This window comes from Mesoplodon mirus (assembly GCF_964341445.2).
Source record: "Mesoplodon mirus genome assembly, chromosome: 1".
In the NCBI taxonomy this organism is placed as follows: Eukaryota; Metazoa; Chordata; class Mammalia; order Artiodactyla; family Ziphiidae; genus Mesoplodon; species Mesoplodon mirus.
Genome location: NC_138976.1, coordinates 37,390,075 through 37,405,244, shown reverse-complemented (window position 1 = coordinate 37,405,244; position 15,170 = coordinate 37,390,075). Strand labels below are relative to the sequence as shown.

Here is a 15,170-nt window from a genome sequence, read left to right as displayed (position 1 = left end):
ATAACCCAAAAACAATTCAGCCAAGGAAGGGAGAGTAATGGAGGCAACTTTGGATAATTCTCTAGAACTCAAAAGAATTTTTTTTTTAAATTTCAGCTAATGGAACCCTTGATGATTAACAAATAAAAAAAAGTTTTCAGGCATCAAATGAAAAGATATTTGCTATGGGTATTAATGGAATTCTTTGAAAGTTATTTTTGTGTTTTTTGTTTCTTAACAAACAGGTAATAATTACTAGCAGCTGCACTACTTCTTGCCCTGCATCCAGAGCTACAGAGGCCCAAGAGGAAGTAAGGTGGAGGGGAAAGCAATTCTCCAACTTGAAGACCTGCTTCCTCGTGCCAGGCCGGTCAACATTAAGGCAGATCAGAGGGGGAAAAAAGCTGGAAGAAAAATGCACCATTTGTGGTAAGACTTTCAATGTTTTAAAAAGTTTCTTAAAAGATTTAATGTCTTCTTAAAGTTATTTAAACTTATATTTAACATAAAGTTGCACAATTTATCTTTTGAGACATCTTTTGATGCTACTTTTCTTTCAGTACAAAAGGACCAATTACTGATGTCCTAGACCACATCCCTTTGCTTTCTATATTACTTTTAAGTGTGATAAAGTGTTTCTGAAATACATCTTCTTTGTCACTAGAGACACTGGTTTTACCAATATGCAATACTCAAAAAGCTCTCGAACTGGTTTAAGTGTGAGACTCTGCAAAACAAACATGAATACTGCTGCATAATTTGCCTTTCTCCAGAAAAGGGTATTACACTTTGTTGACACTGCATACAAAATAAAATGCAAAAATTTGCATTTTCAGTACTTTTGGTTTCTTGACCTTTATTTGAATTTGAGACTAAGCTTTACCAAACAACAGAATTTACACTGTAACTAGCCAACCACAGTCCTCATTATGGAATCTGTGCAGTGCATTTGTTACCTAGGAAACAGAGGAGAGCACAGGCAGAGTGCAATTTCAGTATAGCAAAAGAATTCTCCAATCATGCTGGTAAATAAAGTCCATAAATCAACTAATCAGAAGCAAAGTCAAGAAGTACCATGGAAGAGTTAAGCTCTATGGAAACTTTTTTCAAGGCAAAAAAGAAACCTGTGGGGTTTCTTCAGGCGACTCTGTAGGTCTCTTCACTAAATATTATGAGCAGGTTTCTTTACAAACACAAACTGTCAAAAAATAAACTGTTCAAAATAAATGGCTTCTCTCCAATCTTCAGCTTCTCTATTTTTGACAGTATTTAAGAGAAAAAGCTTCTTTAGAGCCAGCCTCATACATCTGGTAGCAGAATATTAGTCCAAGAATGAATTCTGCATTTTCGGCAAGCAGCAAGGGTATGTACTGCTCTTAAACAACGCAGGACGATAAAGGCTGGAATGAGAGGTCACTGTCCGTACCTCTCACAGTCAGGCCTACTTTCCCAAGCTACAAAAAACTTCAGGAAAAAGAACTTGAAAGTCCCAGATCTTTTATAAAGAATAAAATTGTTGGGCTTCCCTGGTAGCGCAGTGGTTGAGAGTCCGCCTGCCAACGCAGGGCAGGGGACATGGGTTCGTGCCCCGGTCCAGGAAGATCCCACATGCCACGGAGCGGCTGGGCCCGTGAGCCATGGCCGCTGAGCCTGCGCGTCCGGAGCCTGTGCCCCACAACGGGAGAGGCCACAGCAGTGAGAAGCCCGCGTACAGCCAAAAAAAAAAAGAATAAAATTGTTAACTTTTCAGCTTTCCCCCTGGTTATTACTAATGATAATACTAGTCATTTGAGGATTCCAGGTAACATAAAGTGAACATTTTAAGTGTCTTTTAATGGTACCACACTAATAACTAACAAACAGGAAAAGACTAGAAAAGCCTATGGATTTTAAAGCCTGTCAAACTTAACTGTGAACAGCTTAGTGTTGTTAAAAAAAAAAAAACTAGTAAATATCAGATTCTACTGCTCAGCTACTGATACATTTAAAACCCAACTTTACACAAACTCAAAATTTCTGGAAGCATTTATTTGTCATAGTATCAAAAGCAGCAGAAAAAATTTTCAACCATGAGATGTGAAAAATAATTTACATGCCTTCCTAAACACCAACATACCAGATGAAAAATCAGATGAAAATATGAAAGAGTCTCTGGAATGCTTCTGATTAACTAAAATAGTACTGTTAATTACAGAAAAACAAAACACAAAACAAAAAAATTAATATCTACATATCACAGTCAAAAAACAAAAACAAAACAAAAAAAACAGGTGTTATCTTCTAGCCACCCTAAGTAGCCACCCTAAGTAAACACACCATGCCAATCCCAGAAAACTGTTAGACACAGCTACAACTTTGCCAAGCAATTCTCAATGCAGGTCACACTCTTAATGTTTAGTTTACACAGTGACTCCATTAAACCTTAATGCTACAACTGACAGCCATGTAAACAAATACATAAACATGCAATTCAATTTGTTAGCTTATCTTTTTTAATACTGGGAAGAGCTGATGAAGAGTCTGTAAAGAGCTGAAACTCTGGAAGTGTTTTAGAACTCTATTCCACCATTCATGGTAAAGTCTGAACAAATTTCAACACTTAGCCTCTCTGGGCCATCCTTATTAGAAAAGGAAGAGGTATCTTGCTCAAGGGCCTACCAGCGCCTGACACTGAGCTCTGTGCAGAGTTTAAATTCATTTATCTAATCTAGAACAGAAGTCAAAACAGGAACTAATCAAAGAGGCTGGCATGACCTTTGTTAGATGTACCCTCTTCTAAGTTTTAAGTGAAGTGTACAAAAATGTACACTCCAGGCATTTACAAAATAAGGCATGAAATAATATTAATCTGTTAATGTAAAACTAGGACAAGAATCTAGGATACATTTTTCTCCTAGAAAAAGACCACTATTTTAGGCATACTAAACTGTCTCCTCTCTATAATGACAAAAATCAGTTTGCCTAGTTAACACTATATTAAATTGTATATTGTTTTCCGACAAATTTCTACATGTTACTTGACAAAAATTTAAATAGCAAATATTTTTTCCACCATAATAATTTTCCTTCATGCTTGGATGATAATACTTTTATTTTTTAAAAAAGACTACATTTCCTACATATAGCTGTACATATAACTGCATGTCCCCAAAACTGTTTTTTTTGATCTCCTTGGTAACCATCAGATTTAAGTTTGTCAATATGGATTCTCAAACAATAAGCAAAAAAAAAAAGTCTTCAGAAATGAGTAGATAGAGGTGAATGCAAAGATATAAATCCACACCTGCGTTAAAAATCTGAATCTGGAAGGGTTTCCCAGGTGGTGCAGTGGTTAAGAATCTGCCTGCCAATGAAGGGGACACGGGTTCAAGCCCTGGTCCGCGAAGATCCCACATGCCACAGAACAACTAAGCCCGTGCCCCACAACTACTGAGCCTGTGCTCTAGAGCCCACGTGCCACAACTACTGAAGCCCACGCGCCTAGAGCCCAAGCTCCGCAACGAGAAGCCACTGCAATGAGAAGCTCGCCCACCACAACGAAGAGTAGCCCCCCCCGCAAGCAGAGAAAGCCCGCGCAACGAAGACCCAATGCAGCCAAAAAAAAAAAAACCCACTAAAAAAAACTGAATCTGGAAAATTAATTTTCTGGGTGCTTATGCAACTTCATTTATTATCTGAGTATCTACAAATACGCAGCAACTGTTCATAAAAAACATATAAATAATACAAATCAGAAATATCACTTAGAGTACTTTTCAAAAGTTATATCCACCATATACAACCCAGTCGTTGGGTTATAAACAGAGAACACATAAATACATATAATACATATAATAAATACATATAATAGAATAGGGAAAGCACAATCACAGGGAGAAATGATCAGTTCTAACGTTCATGTTCTCCCCGTATGTCGTGAAAGATCTCATATCTTAAACCAGCAAAAATAAAGGTTTTAGCCTGGACAGAAAGTTAGATAATTGTTTATCGCACTCCAGTCTAACCTCCACTGTGGAAATGACTTGCTTGTTAACTGTTTATTTAATAGGTAGAAGATTCTGTCATGTTAAACCTAAGGAGTCTGGGAAAAAACAAAACTTTACCTCCAAAAGTTATACATATATGTAACAATCACAGCCATATTCATCTTTTATTTCTTGCCTTTAAGTCCCTATCAGAAAGAAAGAGAGAGAGACAGAGAGAAAGAAAGAAAGCCATCAGAATACTAAAAAACACTCTGATTTTGGTCAGCCCAACCTTCTCCTACCGAGGGAAATCTATTTCTCGATGTATTTGATAACAAACACAAATCACTGTGCGCAGCCTCAGACGGGTTGGGGGGCGGAAGAGCCCTTCGGAGAAAGCCCTCCTCCGTCAGAAACAATAAATAAGGGACCCAAGCGATGTACGTTCCTTCACACACGCCCCAAACGCACCTTGGCGTGCCTCGCGGGAGGGAAACAAGTCTGGCAAAGCCCCGAAACACCTCTCTCCCTCTCTCTCCAGAACCTCCTCAAGACTTGAAAACTAAGAGAGCAGATCTTTCCTTTCCCCTTTCCCGCCCTCCTTTCCACCTCCAACAAACCCGAGAGAGGGAGCGGGCGAGCCAGACCCACGCAGCGCGTCCGTGGCCGCGGCGGCGACAGGAGACGCTGGGCGGCGGGCCGGCCCAGGACAGACAGGCGAGAGCCGCGGCCGCCGCTCGCTCGGCCGCCGGGGGTTTCTACCCCCTCACGCCCCCGAGGCCGTCGCCGGCGACGTCCGGCCGCCCGGCTCTCAGCACTGACTCTCGGCCTTCTCGCGCCACCCCCCGCCAAGCCCAGAGGAACAAAAGGAGGGTTCAGCCGGGTCACTGCTAGGCCGCCGAGGGGGGGGAGGCGGCGCGGACGCCAGTGCGACCTCCCCCCACACAAAGGGGCTCCCGACCCCGGGCGCAGCGTCGGCGCGCTCGTCCCCGCCCCGCGCGCGGGCTCTCACCCACCTGCAGGTGTCTGTGCGTCTGTCCATAGGAACGCGGGCAGCGAGGGGGCCTGTAGGAGCCCGGCAGCAAGGGCTGGAGGGGGCGGAACGAAGGGGAGGGAGGGAGAGCGGCCACAGGGCCGAGGAGCGAAGGCAAGTAGAAAGGTAAGGCGCCGGACGAGCGACGGACCGAGGGGCTGGGGGCGGGGGCGCCAGCCTGGCTCCGCCGACCGGCGCGCGCCGCTCCGTGCGCCCCGGGCTCCGCGCGCCCGACTCCGAGCGCGGCGGGCAGGCGGGGGGCGGGGCGCGGGCGGGGCGGGGCCGGCGAGCGGGGCGGGGGCTCGGACCCCGGCCTCCAGCCGGCACCGGAAACGCACTGTGGTCCGGGAGACCCACAGGAAGTGTGTAACGGCCCTCCCACGACGCGCACCAAGCTAGCGGCGGAGGCTGTCCGGAGTAGGTGTGGACCGACCCTACTGCTACAGACACGCGACCAGGAGCTCGGTCTCCGCAGCCCGACAGGCGTGGGAGCCACGATCCCCTTTGCGTTCTCAAGTGGGCAGCACCTCCCCTCCTGCCACACGCGCCAGGCCCGCGGCTCCCGCTGCCCTTCGCAGCTTCGTACAGCTCCACCTAAATGCCAGGATCAGACCTCCTTGCAAGACCCTGGGTTTGTCAGGCGTGTGATACCTGTTTTAACGCGCTGAGTGGAGTCACCTCTACATCCAGGCATGTGCAAGAACACCTCCGATCGACAGACGTACAAACCACAGTCACCGCTGCCCGGTGGAAGTTTCTAATACAGGTACAACCACACGCACCCATCCCGTGGAGGGAGCCGGGCTGCTGAATAACACCTAAAACACACTAAGACCGGGAAGCATATAGTAACACCACCTGCACAGCTCGGCACAAGGGAGGTAAGGCTGGACCAGGCGCCCTCCACCTTTTATTTTATCTACCAAACACTTTCATAGTACTTACACTAAGTGCTTAGCGAATATTAATTTGCTTAATCCTAAGAACTCTATTTAGTGGGTCTTGTTAGCATTGCTGTTTTGCACATGAGGAAACAGGCACAGACAGTAAGAAAGCTGCCCAAGATCACATAGTAGCAGGAGGAACTCAGATTCGTCCCGGGCAGTCTGTCTCTGTGCTCCTTTCTACTTACAGCCCTAAGCATCTCCAAAATAATAATAATGGCAATAACTATCATTTAAAGCATATCTGATTAGCCATAGGTAGTGCTCACATCTTGGCCTCACCCCAGCTGTGACAGGGAAACCTCATTCCCTCCTACCCTGGGGTAAGTGAGGGGAAAGAGTATGAGCAGAAAAAGAGACTAACTTCTGAACAAAGGAGAAAGGATTCCTAACACCTTTGTCTATCAACACTCCTCCTGGCTGAATTTAAAAATCTGTAAACATTTTTGATAAATAATGTGTCCAAAAAAAAGAAAAAAACAGGGACTTTCCTGGTGGTGCAGTGGTTAAGAATCTGCCTGCCAATGCAGGGGACACCAGTTCGATCCCTGGGCCGGGAAGATCCCACATGCCACAGAGCAACTAAGCCCATCTGCCACAACTACTGAGCCTGCGCTCTAGAGCCTACGTGCCACAACTACTGAGCCCACATGCCACAACTACTGAAGCCTGCATGCCTACAGCCTGTGCTCCGCAACAAGAGAAGCCACCGCAATGAGAAGCCCACACACCACTACGAAGAGTAGCCCCTGCTTGCCACAACTAGAGAAAGCCCATGCGCAGCAACAAAGACACAATGCAGCCAAAAATAAATAAATAAAATAAATTTATTAGAAAAAAGAAAAATGTTAATCGCCACATGTTTCAAGTACATAATCCTGTGGGAAAATTGAAATCCTGGGCATTGCTGGTAGAAATGTAAAATGGTGCAGCCACTATGGAAAACACTATGGAGGGTCCTCAAAAAACTAAAAATGGAATTACTGTGTGATCCAGAAATCCCACCTCTAGGTATATATCGAAAAGAATTTGAAGCAAGAACTTAAAGAGACATTTGCAACCCATGTTCACTGCACCATTATTCACAATAGCCCAGAGATGGAAGCAACCAAAATGTCCAAGGATGGATGAATGGATAAACAAAATGTGGCATATTCGTAGAGTATTATTCAGCCTTAAAAAAGCAATCCTGTCACATGCTACAACATAGATCAACCTTGAGGACATTACACGAAGTGAAATAAGCCAGCCGCAAAACAACAAATACTGTATATAGGTACCTAGAGTTGTCAAAATCACTCATATAAGGTGCCTAGAGTTGCCAAAATCATGGAAACGGTATTATGGCGGTTGCCAGGGAATGAGGAGGGGATTATGGAGAGTTGTTGTTCCATGAGTATAGAGTTTTAGTTTTGCAAGATGAAAAAGTTCTAGAGATCTGATACACAACAATGTGAGGATAAACCACTGACCTGTACACTTGAAAATGGTTAAAAGGATAAATTTTTTTTTATAGTGTTTTTTATTTTTACTTGTTGACAGTTTGCTTTATTTATTTATTTATTTTTGGCTGTGTTGGGTCTTTGCTTCTGTGCGAGGGCTTTCTCCAGTTGTGGAGAGCCGGGGCCACTCTTCATCGCGGTGCGCAGGCCTCTCACTATCGCGGCCTCTCTTGTTGCGGAGCATAGGCTCCAGACGCGCAGGCTCAGCAATTTTTGGCTCACGGGCCCAGTTGCTCCGCGGCATGTGGGATCCTCCCAGGCCAGGGCACGAACCCGTGTCCCCTGCATCGGCAGGCAGACTCTCAACCACTGCGCCACCAGGGAAGCCCCAAAAGGATAAATTTTGTATTATGTTTTTTTACAATTAACTTTTTAAATGCAGTCCCATTTGGTTAAAGGATATTTCCATCTTGATGAGTTTTTTAAATGATGCAGGCTTCCAGCTATGATGAGGTACCTTGTTGAACAAACTAACTCTCCCACTAAAAGCTATAAAAAGCTGCATTTAAAAAAAAATAAAATAAAAGCCTGTTTAAACCTGTTATACAGCAACCCAGGCAGCCAAGGTTTGAGATTCCTAAGAGCCCAGCAAGAAGGGAAACACGATGAAGTGAATCCTCCATCCTAAGCCATGTTACCTCCTCGTGGCATTGTTGATTTGTGTCTAGGAGTATAGAAATCTGAGAGGCATCCTAGAACTTTCAATAGTCTGATTGGGCTGGAGATACAAATTTTGGAGGTCAAGTCTATCAGGGTAGCTAGGGCTTGAGACGCTAAGATCCCAGAAGAAAGGCAATCACAGTAAAAGGAGTCAGTCATTCTACATATTTTCCCTCAAAGCATTTGCTGATTCCTAGCCTGTTCATGCAAGGGGCAAGAAGCCAGGAAATCAAGCAGAAAGCAGTTGTTAACAGAAAAAAAAAGAAAAAAAATCTAAGCAGAAATCTTTGGCTGTCTCATGGTGCTGGAAAGAATTAAATAGAATTACAGTTCTTAGACTTATAGTAGTAGAGACTGGCTAGGATGTGACTGCCTTGTAATCACTTGGTACTTTCTCAGATAAATATATGGTCAATTGTGTATACTTTTAAGTTGCACTAACATTGCTTTTGTGCTTTTTGTGACTAAACGATATTTTTCATTAACCTTACAGTAATGGAAACCTCAACTTGTATTATGGAAAAGTTTTTTAATGTATTATATTTTTCATTTCTAAAGTTCTGTTTTTATTTTAATCTGCTGTTTTTCAACAAATGCTGCTGGAACAATTGGATATCCCTAGTCAGAAATATGAAATTTGATCCACACATTGCACATGTACAAAAATTAACCTGAAATGCTAAATACACCTAAATGGAAAACTTAAAACTGTAAAACTTCCAGAAGTTTTCAGTTGGGCAAAGATTTCTGAATTATACCAAAAGCATGATCCAGTAAAGAAAAAGACTGATAAGTTGAACCTCATCTATTTTTTAAAAATTTTATTTATTTATTTTATCTTTGGCTGTGTTGTATCTTTGTTGCTGTGCATGTGCTATCTCCAGTTGCGGCGAGTGGGGGCTACTCTTCGTTGCAGTGCGCAGGCTTCTCACTGCGGTGGCTTCTCTTGTTGCAGAGCATGGGCTCTAAGTGTGCAGGCTTCAGTAGCTGTGGCACATGGGCTCAGTAGTTGTGGCTCACAGGCTCTAGAGTGCAGGCTCAGTAGTTGTGGCGCATGGGCTTAGTTGCTCTGCGGCATGTGGGATCTTCTCAGACCAGGGCTCGAACCTGTGTCCCCTGCAATGGCAGGCGGATTCTTAGACACTGCACCACCAGGGAAGCCCGAACCTCATCTATTTAAAAAAATTTTGTTATTCCTGTATCACTGGTAAGAGAATAAAAAGTGAATCTATTGAAAGGGAGAAAATATTTGCAAATATCTGAAAAATTACTTGTATCCTGAATATATAAAGAGCTCCCCAAATTCAATAATAAAACAAACAATGGAATAAATGTGGGCAAAGATTTGAGCAGACACTTCATTAAGACAATATACACATGCCACATAAGCACATGTAAAGATGCTCATCCTCATCAGGGATATGGAAGTTAAAATACAATGAGATACTACTACATACTTATTAGAATGGCTGAAATTTAAAAGGCTGTACATATCAGGTGTTGATGAAAATGTGAAGAAATGAAATCCTATACATTGTTAGTGAAATGTAAAATAGTATAACCACTTTGGAAAAAAGTTTGGCAATTTCTTAAAAAGTTAAATATATACACACCATATGATCCAGTCATTTCATACCCAAGAGAATACAGGGACTTGGTACATGAATGTTCACAACAGCTTTATTTGTAATAGCCAAAAGCTGGAAACTACCCCAGTGTCTATCAACAGGTGAATGGATAAACAAACTGTGGTATAGTCATATAATGGCAAACTACTCAGCAGTAATAAAAAGGAATGAACTATTGATATATGTAATGACAAGAACAAATTTCAAAGTAATTATGCAGATTGAAAGAAGCCAAACAGAAAATATATACTGTAGGGCTCCATTAATGTAAATTCCAGGAAAATGCAAACTAATCTATAGTTATAGAAAGCAGATCAGTACTTCCTGGAAATGGGATCGAGGATGGGCATAAATGGCTACGAAGGGGCAGGAGGAAACTTGAATATGTTCATGTGTTTGGATAGTTGGTGATGGGTAGGTTGACAGTGCAAAGAGTAAACATATAGGTAAATTTAAAGACTTTTTTCCTCATTTTTTAATCTTTAAAAAGATAATTCACTGTTATCAAAAATATTAATATACTGTAGAGTTTAAAACATATGTGGAAATAAAATGTATGGCAAAGTAGTACAAAGGATGGGAATGGGAAATGGAAATATTTTGTGAGATTCTTTCAAGGAAGACAGAAAGAAATAGAAGAAGACCAGAAAAGAAGAACAAAGATATACAGAACAGATGGAATAAAGCAAATGGTAATTAATAACTTCCCAAAACAGAAAGCACCAGGTCAAGATGGGTTCACTGATGAATTCTAACAAACATTTAAGGAAGAAAATTATACCAGTTCTCTACAGTCCCCTTCAGAAGACAGAAACAGAAAATATTCCTAATTCATCCTGTGAAACCAGCATTACCCTAGTACCAAAACCAGACAAAGACATTATAAGAAAACTACAGACCAACATCTCTCATGAACTTAGATGCAAAAATCCTCAACAAAATATTAGCAAACTGAATCCAACAACATATAAAAAGACTTACATACCACAGTTGTCTTAGCCTGTTCAGCCTGCTATAACAAAATACCAGAGACTAGGTGGTTTAAAAACAACAGAAAGTTATTTTGCACAGTTCTGGAGGCTGGGAAGTCCAAGACCAAGGCACAGACAGATCTGGTGTATGGTGAGGACCTGAGTTCTGATTCACTGGTGGCACCTTTTTGCCATGTCCTCACTTGGTGAAAGGGACCAGCTAACTCTCTCTGAGGTCTCTTTTATAAGGGCATTAATCCCAATCATAAGGGCCCCACCCTCATGATCTAATCACCTCCCAAAGGCTCCACCTTCTAATACCATCATCTTGGGGGTTAGGATTTCAATATATGAAATTTGTGGGCATAAGAACATATAGGCCATAAAAAAAACCAAGTGGGATTTATCCTAGGTTTGCAAGGATGGTTCAACATTCAAAAATCCATTAATGTAATCTACCACATCAACAGGCTGAAAGAGAAAAATCACATGATCATACAAATAGATGCAGAAAAAGCATTTGACAAAGTCCAACACCCACTCATAATAAAATATTTCAGTAAGCTAGGAATAGAGGGGAACTTCCTCAATTTGATAAAGAATATCTACAAAAAAACCTACAACTAACATCACACTTAATGGTGAGAAACTAGAAGCTTTCCCATTAAGATCATGAATAAGGCAAGGATGTCCCCTCTCACTACTGGTTTTCAACATCATACTGGAAGTGCTAGCTAATGCAATAACATAAAAGGAAATAAAAGGTATACAGGTTGGGAAGGAAGAAATAAAACTCTCTGTTCACAGATGACATAATTGTCTGTATAGAAAAGCTATAAAAATTACCAAAGAAACTTCTGGGAACTAATAAATTATTATAGCAAGGTTGTAGAATACAATGTTAATATACAAAAGTCAATCACATTCCTATATACCAGTAATGAAGTGAAATTTGAAATGTAAAACACATTACCATTTATATTAGCACTCAAAAAATTTAAATATTCAGATACAAATCTAACAAACTATGTGCAAGATCTATATAAGATAACCTACCAAACTGTTATGAAAGATATCAAAGAATAACAATAAATGAAGAGATATTTCATGTTCATGGATAGGAAGACTCAATACTGTCAAAACATCAGTTTATCCCAAGTTGATATATAGATTCAACTCAAAGCCAATCAAAATCCCAGCAAGTTATTTTGTGAATATGAACAAACTTATTCTAAAGCTACATGGAGAGGTGAAAGAACCAGAATAGCCAACTCAATATTGAAGATCAAAGTTAAGATTGACATTACCTGACTTCAAGACTTACTATAAAGCTAAAGTAACCACATAGCGTGGTATTAGTGAAGGGATAAATAGATCAATGTAGGAGAATAGAGAGCCTAGAAATACACCCACATGAATATAGTCAACTGACCTTTGACAAAGGAGCAAAGATAGTCTTTTCAACAAATGGTGCTGGAACAACTGGATATACACATGCAAAATAATAAATAAAAATAAACAAAGGCTTTACACCTTTCACAAAAATTACTCAAAATGGATTACAGATCTAAATGTCAAATGCAAAACTACAACTCCCTAGAAAATATCATAGGAGAAAACCTAGATGGCCTTGGGTATGACAATGACTTTTTAGATACAACTCCAAAGGCATGATCCATGAAAGAAATGACTGATAAGCAGGGCTTCATTAAAATGAAAAACTTCTGCTCCACAAAAGACAATGTCAAGAGAATGAGAAAGCAAGTCACAGATTGGGAAAAAATATTTACGAAAGACACATCTGATAAAGGATTGTTATCCAAAAATATACAAAGAACTCTTAAAATGCAACAATAAGAAAACAAATAACCTGATTTAAAAATGGGCCAAAGACCTCAACAGACATCTCACCAAAGAAGATATAGAGGAAAGTAAGGATATGAAAAGGTGTTCAACATCATGTCACGAGGGAATGGCAAATTAAAGCAACAATGAGATACTACAACACACCTGTTAGAATGACTAAAATCCAAAAAACTGGCAATACCAAGTGCTAACAAGGATGTGGAGCAACAGGAACATGCTGCTGGTGGGAATGTAAAATGGTACAGCCACTTTGGAAGACTATTTGGCAGGGTTTTTTTTTTGAGTTTTTTTTTCTATTTGGCAGTTTCTTACAAAACTCACTCTTACTGTACATATATTTTCCTTCCTACAGTTTCCTGTCCTAGAAACTCAAAGTCCTCTTTGTCTTGTTCCTTCACAAAAAAATTTATTGTTCATTGTTGTATAAGCTCAAGTTCTAACCACATCTTTGAGTTACTCATGTCTGAATGCTTCCATGTATATGTGCAATGCATATGTTAATACTTCTATTTGTTTTTCTCTTGCTAATCTATCTTTTGTTAGTCTAATTTACAGGGCCCCAACTGAAAACTTAAGATAGGTAGAGGAAAAAGACTTCTTTCCTTCTGCTTAAGAGGATTATTTAAGAGGCACTCTTTAAGGGAATTCCCTGGTGGTCCAGTGGTTAGGACTTGGCACATTCACTGTTGGGGCCAGGTTCAATCCCTGCTTGGGGAACTAAGATCCCACAAGCCGTGTGGCACAGCCAAAAAAAGAAGAAAAAAAAAAAAAGGCACTATTTAAGAGGATTTGTTAAAATACAGGATTACTAGCAACAAACCCATCTTTAAAACGTCTAAATAACTTCATCAAACACTAAAAAGCCAAATGGCATGGTTTCCCTCCATACCATTCCATTTCAGAAACAGGGGTCAAATGGATACTGAACCACACACAAAATGGCCATTCAAAACCTCTGGGAGACTCTGCAACCTCAGTGCAGTTAATGGGCAAGATCCAAGAGAAGGGAACACATGAATTCATTAAGGCAGCTGGGGGATGTGGCAAGAGAGAAAGCTTTAGCAATGTAGCTGTGGTACCTTTATTTCTGATAAAACAGTACAGACTGCTCACTACTTCTTAGTGATAATAAGCAAAAAGAGGCTGCAGATGACCTCATCCAACTCCCTCAATTACTGATATGAAAACCAGGGCCCTGTGGAAAGATTTTCTTCTGATATCCTAAGGCCTTTTAATTAGCAAGTTCATGTTTTAGTAACCAAACTCCAGAATTTCTGCCTCACAATATTTTCTAGTTTTTATTTTCCCAAAGCTTTGAAGCCGTGTGAAAAATGCAGAGAAAGGAGAAAAGTCTTTAGAAAATTTCAGTAGAAAAGGAGTCTGCTGGCAACATCTGACAGGGATCCTAATGTGGCTAGAAATGAACGGGAGATGCCAAGGGAGTTGTGAGGCTGCCACATCAAAGTCAATCTATCTGGGCTTCATGGAGGGGGAAGTGGGGTCTTCCCAAGTTCTATCCAAGGCCAATGTACTGGGAGGTTGTCAGAAAGGGCTTGTTAATTTTGACCTTGGGCTAGTCCTTTCCTATCTCTGATCCTCTGTTTCCTGATTTGTAAAATACAGATTAAGTGCTCCTAATGTTATGATTCTACAAAATGTCAGAATTAGCTAAGTTGCTTAACAGCACAATAATATTAGTGAGTGGAAGGTGAGAAGTGAAAGAATTACACTGAACAAGTATTTTTAACTGATTAAAAGATAGGAGCTTAAAAAAAAAATAAGTTTAACTTTTTTAAAAACAGAAATGAAACACAGAAGGACCCTGTGGGGCCATCCTAGGTACAAAGCCTTTCTGTATCCCCTATTTCTTGTTTGTAGGAAATAGGCTTCATTCAGCCTCCCTGACCTTCACTGAGTTACAAAGGGCAGATTCAAACAGTTGCTAATCAGGGAAGGGAGGGAATGCAGAAACGGGAGGAGCAGTCAAGAAACAATAGTGCAGCCTTGGGACAGGGTCCTGGTTCCTCCTCAAGGAGGAATGCAATATCTTTGCATTCTTCTGTAAGAACTAAGGCCCCCACCCACGTGGAGCATGGTAACTTCAGGCTGAGCACAAGATTTCTGAAACACCTCCCTGTTACCTCACCACCAACCAATCAGAAGACAGTCACACAGCGCTCACCCCAAATTCTGCCTATAAAAACTTCTCCCTGAAAACCACTGGGGAGTTGGGGTTATTTGAGCACAGGCCACACATTCTCCTTGCTTGGCCCCGTAATAAATATTTCTCTGCTACAAACTCCAGTGTTTCAGTTTGTTTGGCTTCACTGTGTGTAGTGCACAGGAACTTGTGTTCGTAACAGAAATACAAACAAACTATTGCATTAGTTTACTAGGACTACAATAACAAAATACCACAGACTGAGTGGCTAAAGCAACAGAAATTTCTTACAATTCTGGAGACTAGTCTGAGATCAAGGTGTCAGTAGGTTTGGTTTCTTCTGAGGCCTCTTTCCTTGGCTTGCAAATGACTGCCTTCTTGCTGGTCCTCACAAGGTCATTCCTCTGTGTGTGCCTCCTTGGTCTCTCCAAGGTCTCTCCAAATTTCCTCTTATAAGGACA

At 41.2% G+C, this 15,170-nt stretch overlaps 1 protein-coding gene across 3 annotated transcripts in view; it reads right to left on the bottom strand.

Moving 5' to 3' along the window:
* KIAA1958 overlaps window positions 1-5,072 on the bottom strand; it is a 162,782-nt gene extending 157,710 nt beyond the window's left edge. For all 3 annotated transcript variants that reach the window (XM_082623192.1, XM_082623191.1, XM_082623190.1), the window contains exon 1: window positions 4,961-5,072. The gene's annotated coding sequence lies outside the window, so the exon portion shown is untranslated. The remainder of the gene's footprint in view (window positions 1-4,960) is intronic.
* Window positions 5,073-15,170: the final 10,098 nt, after the last annotated feature.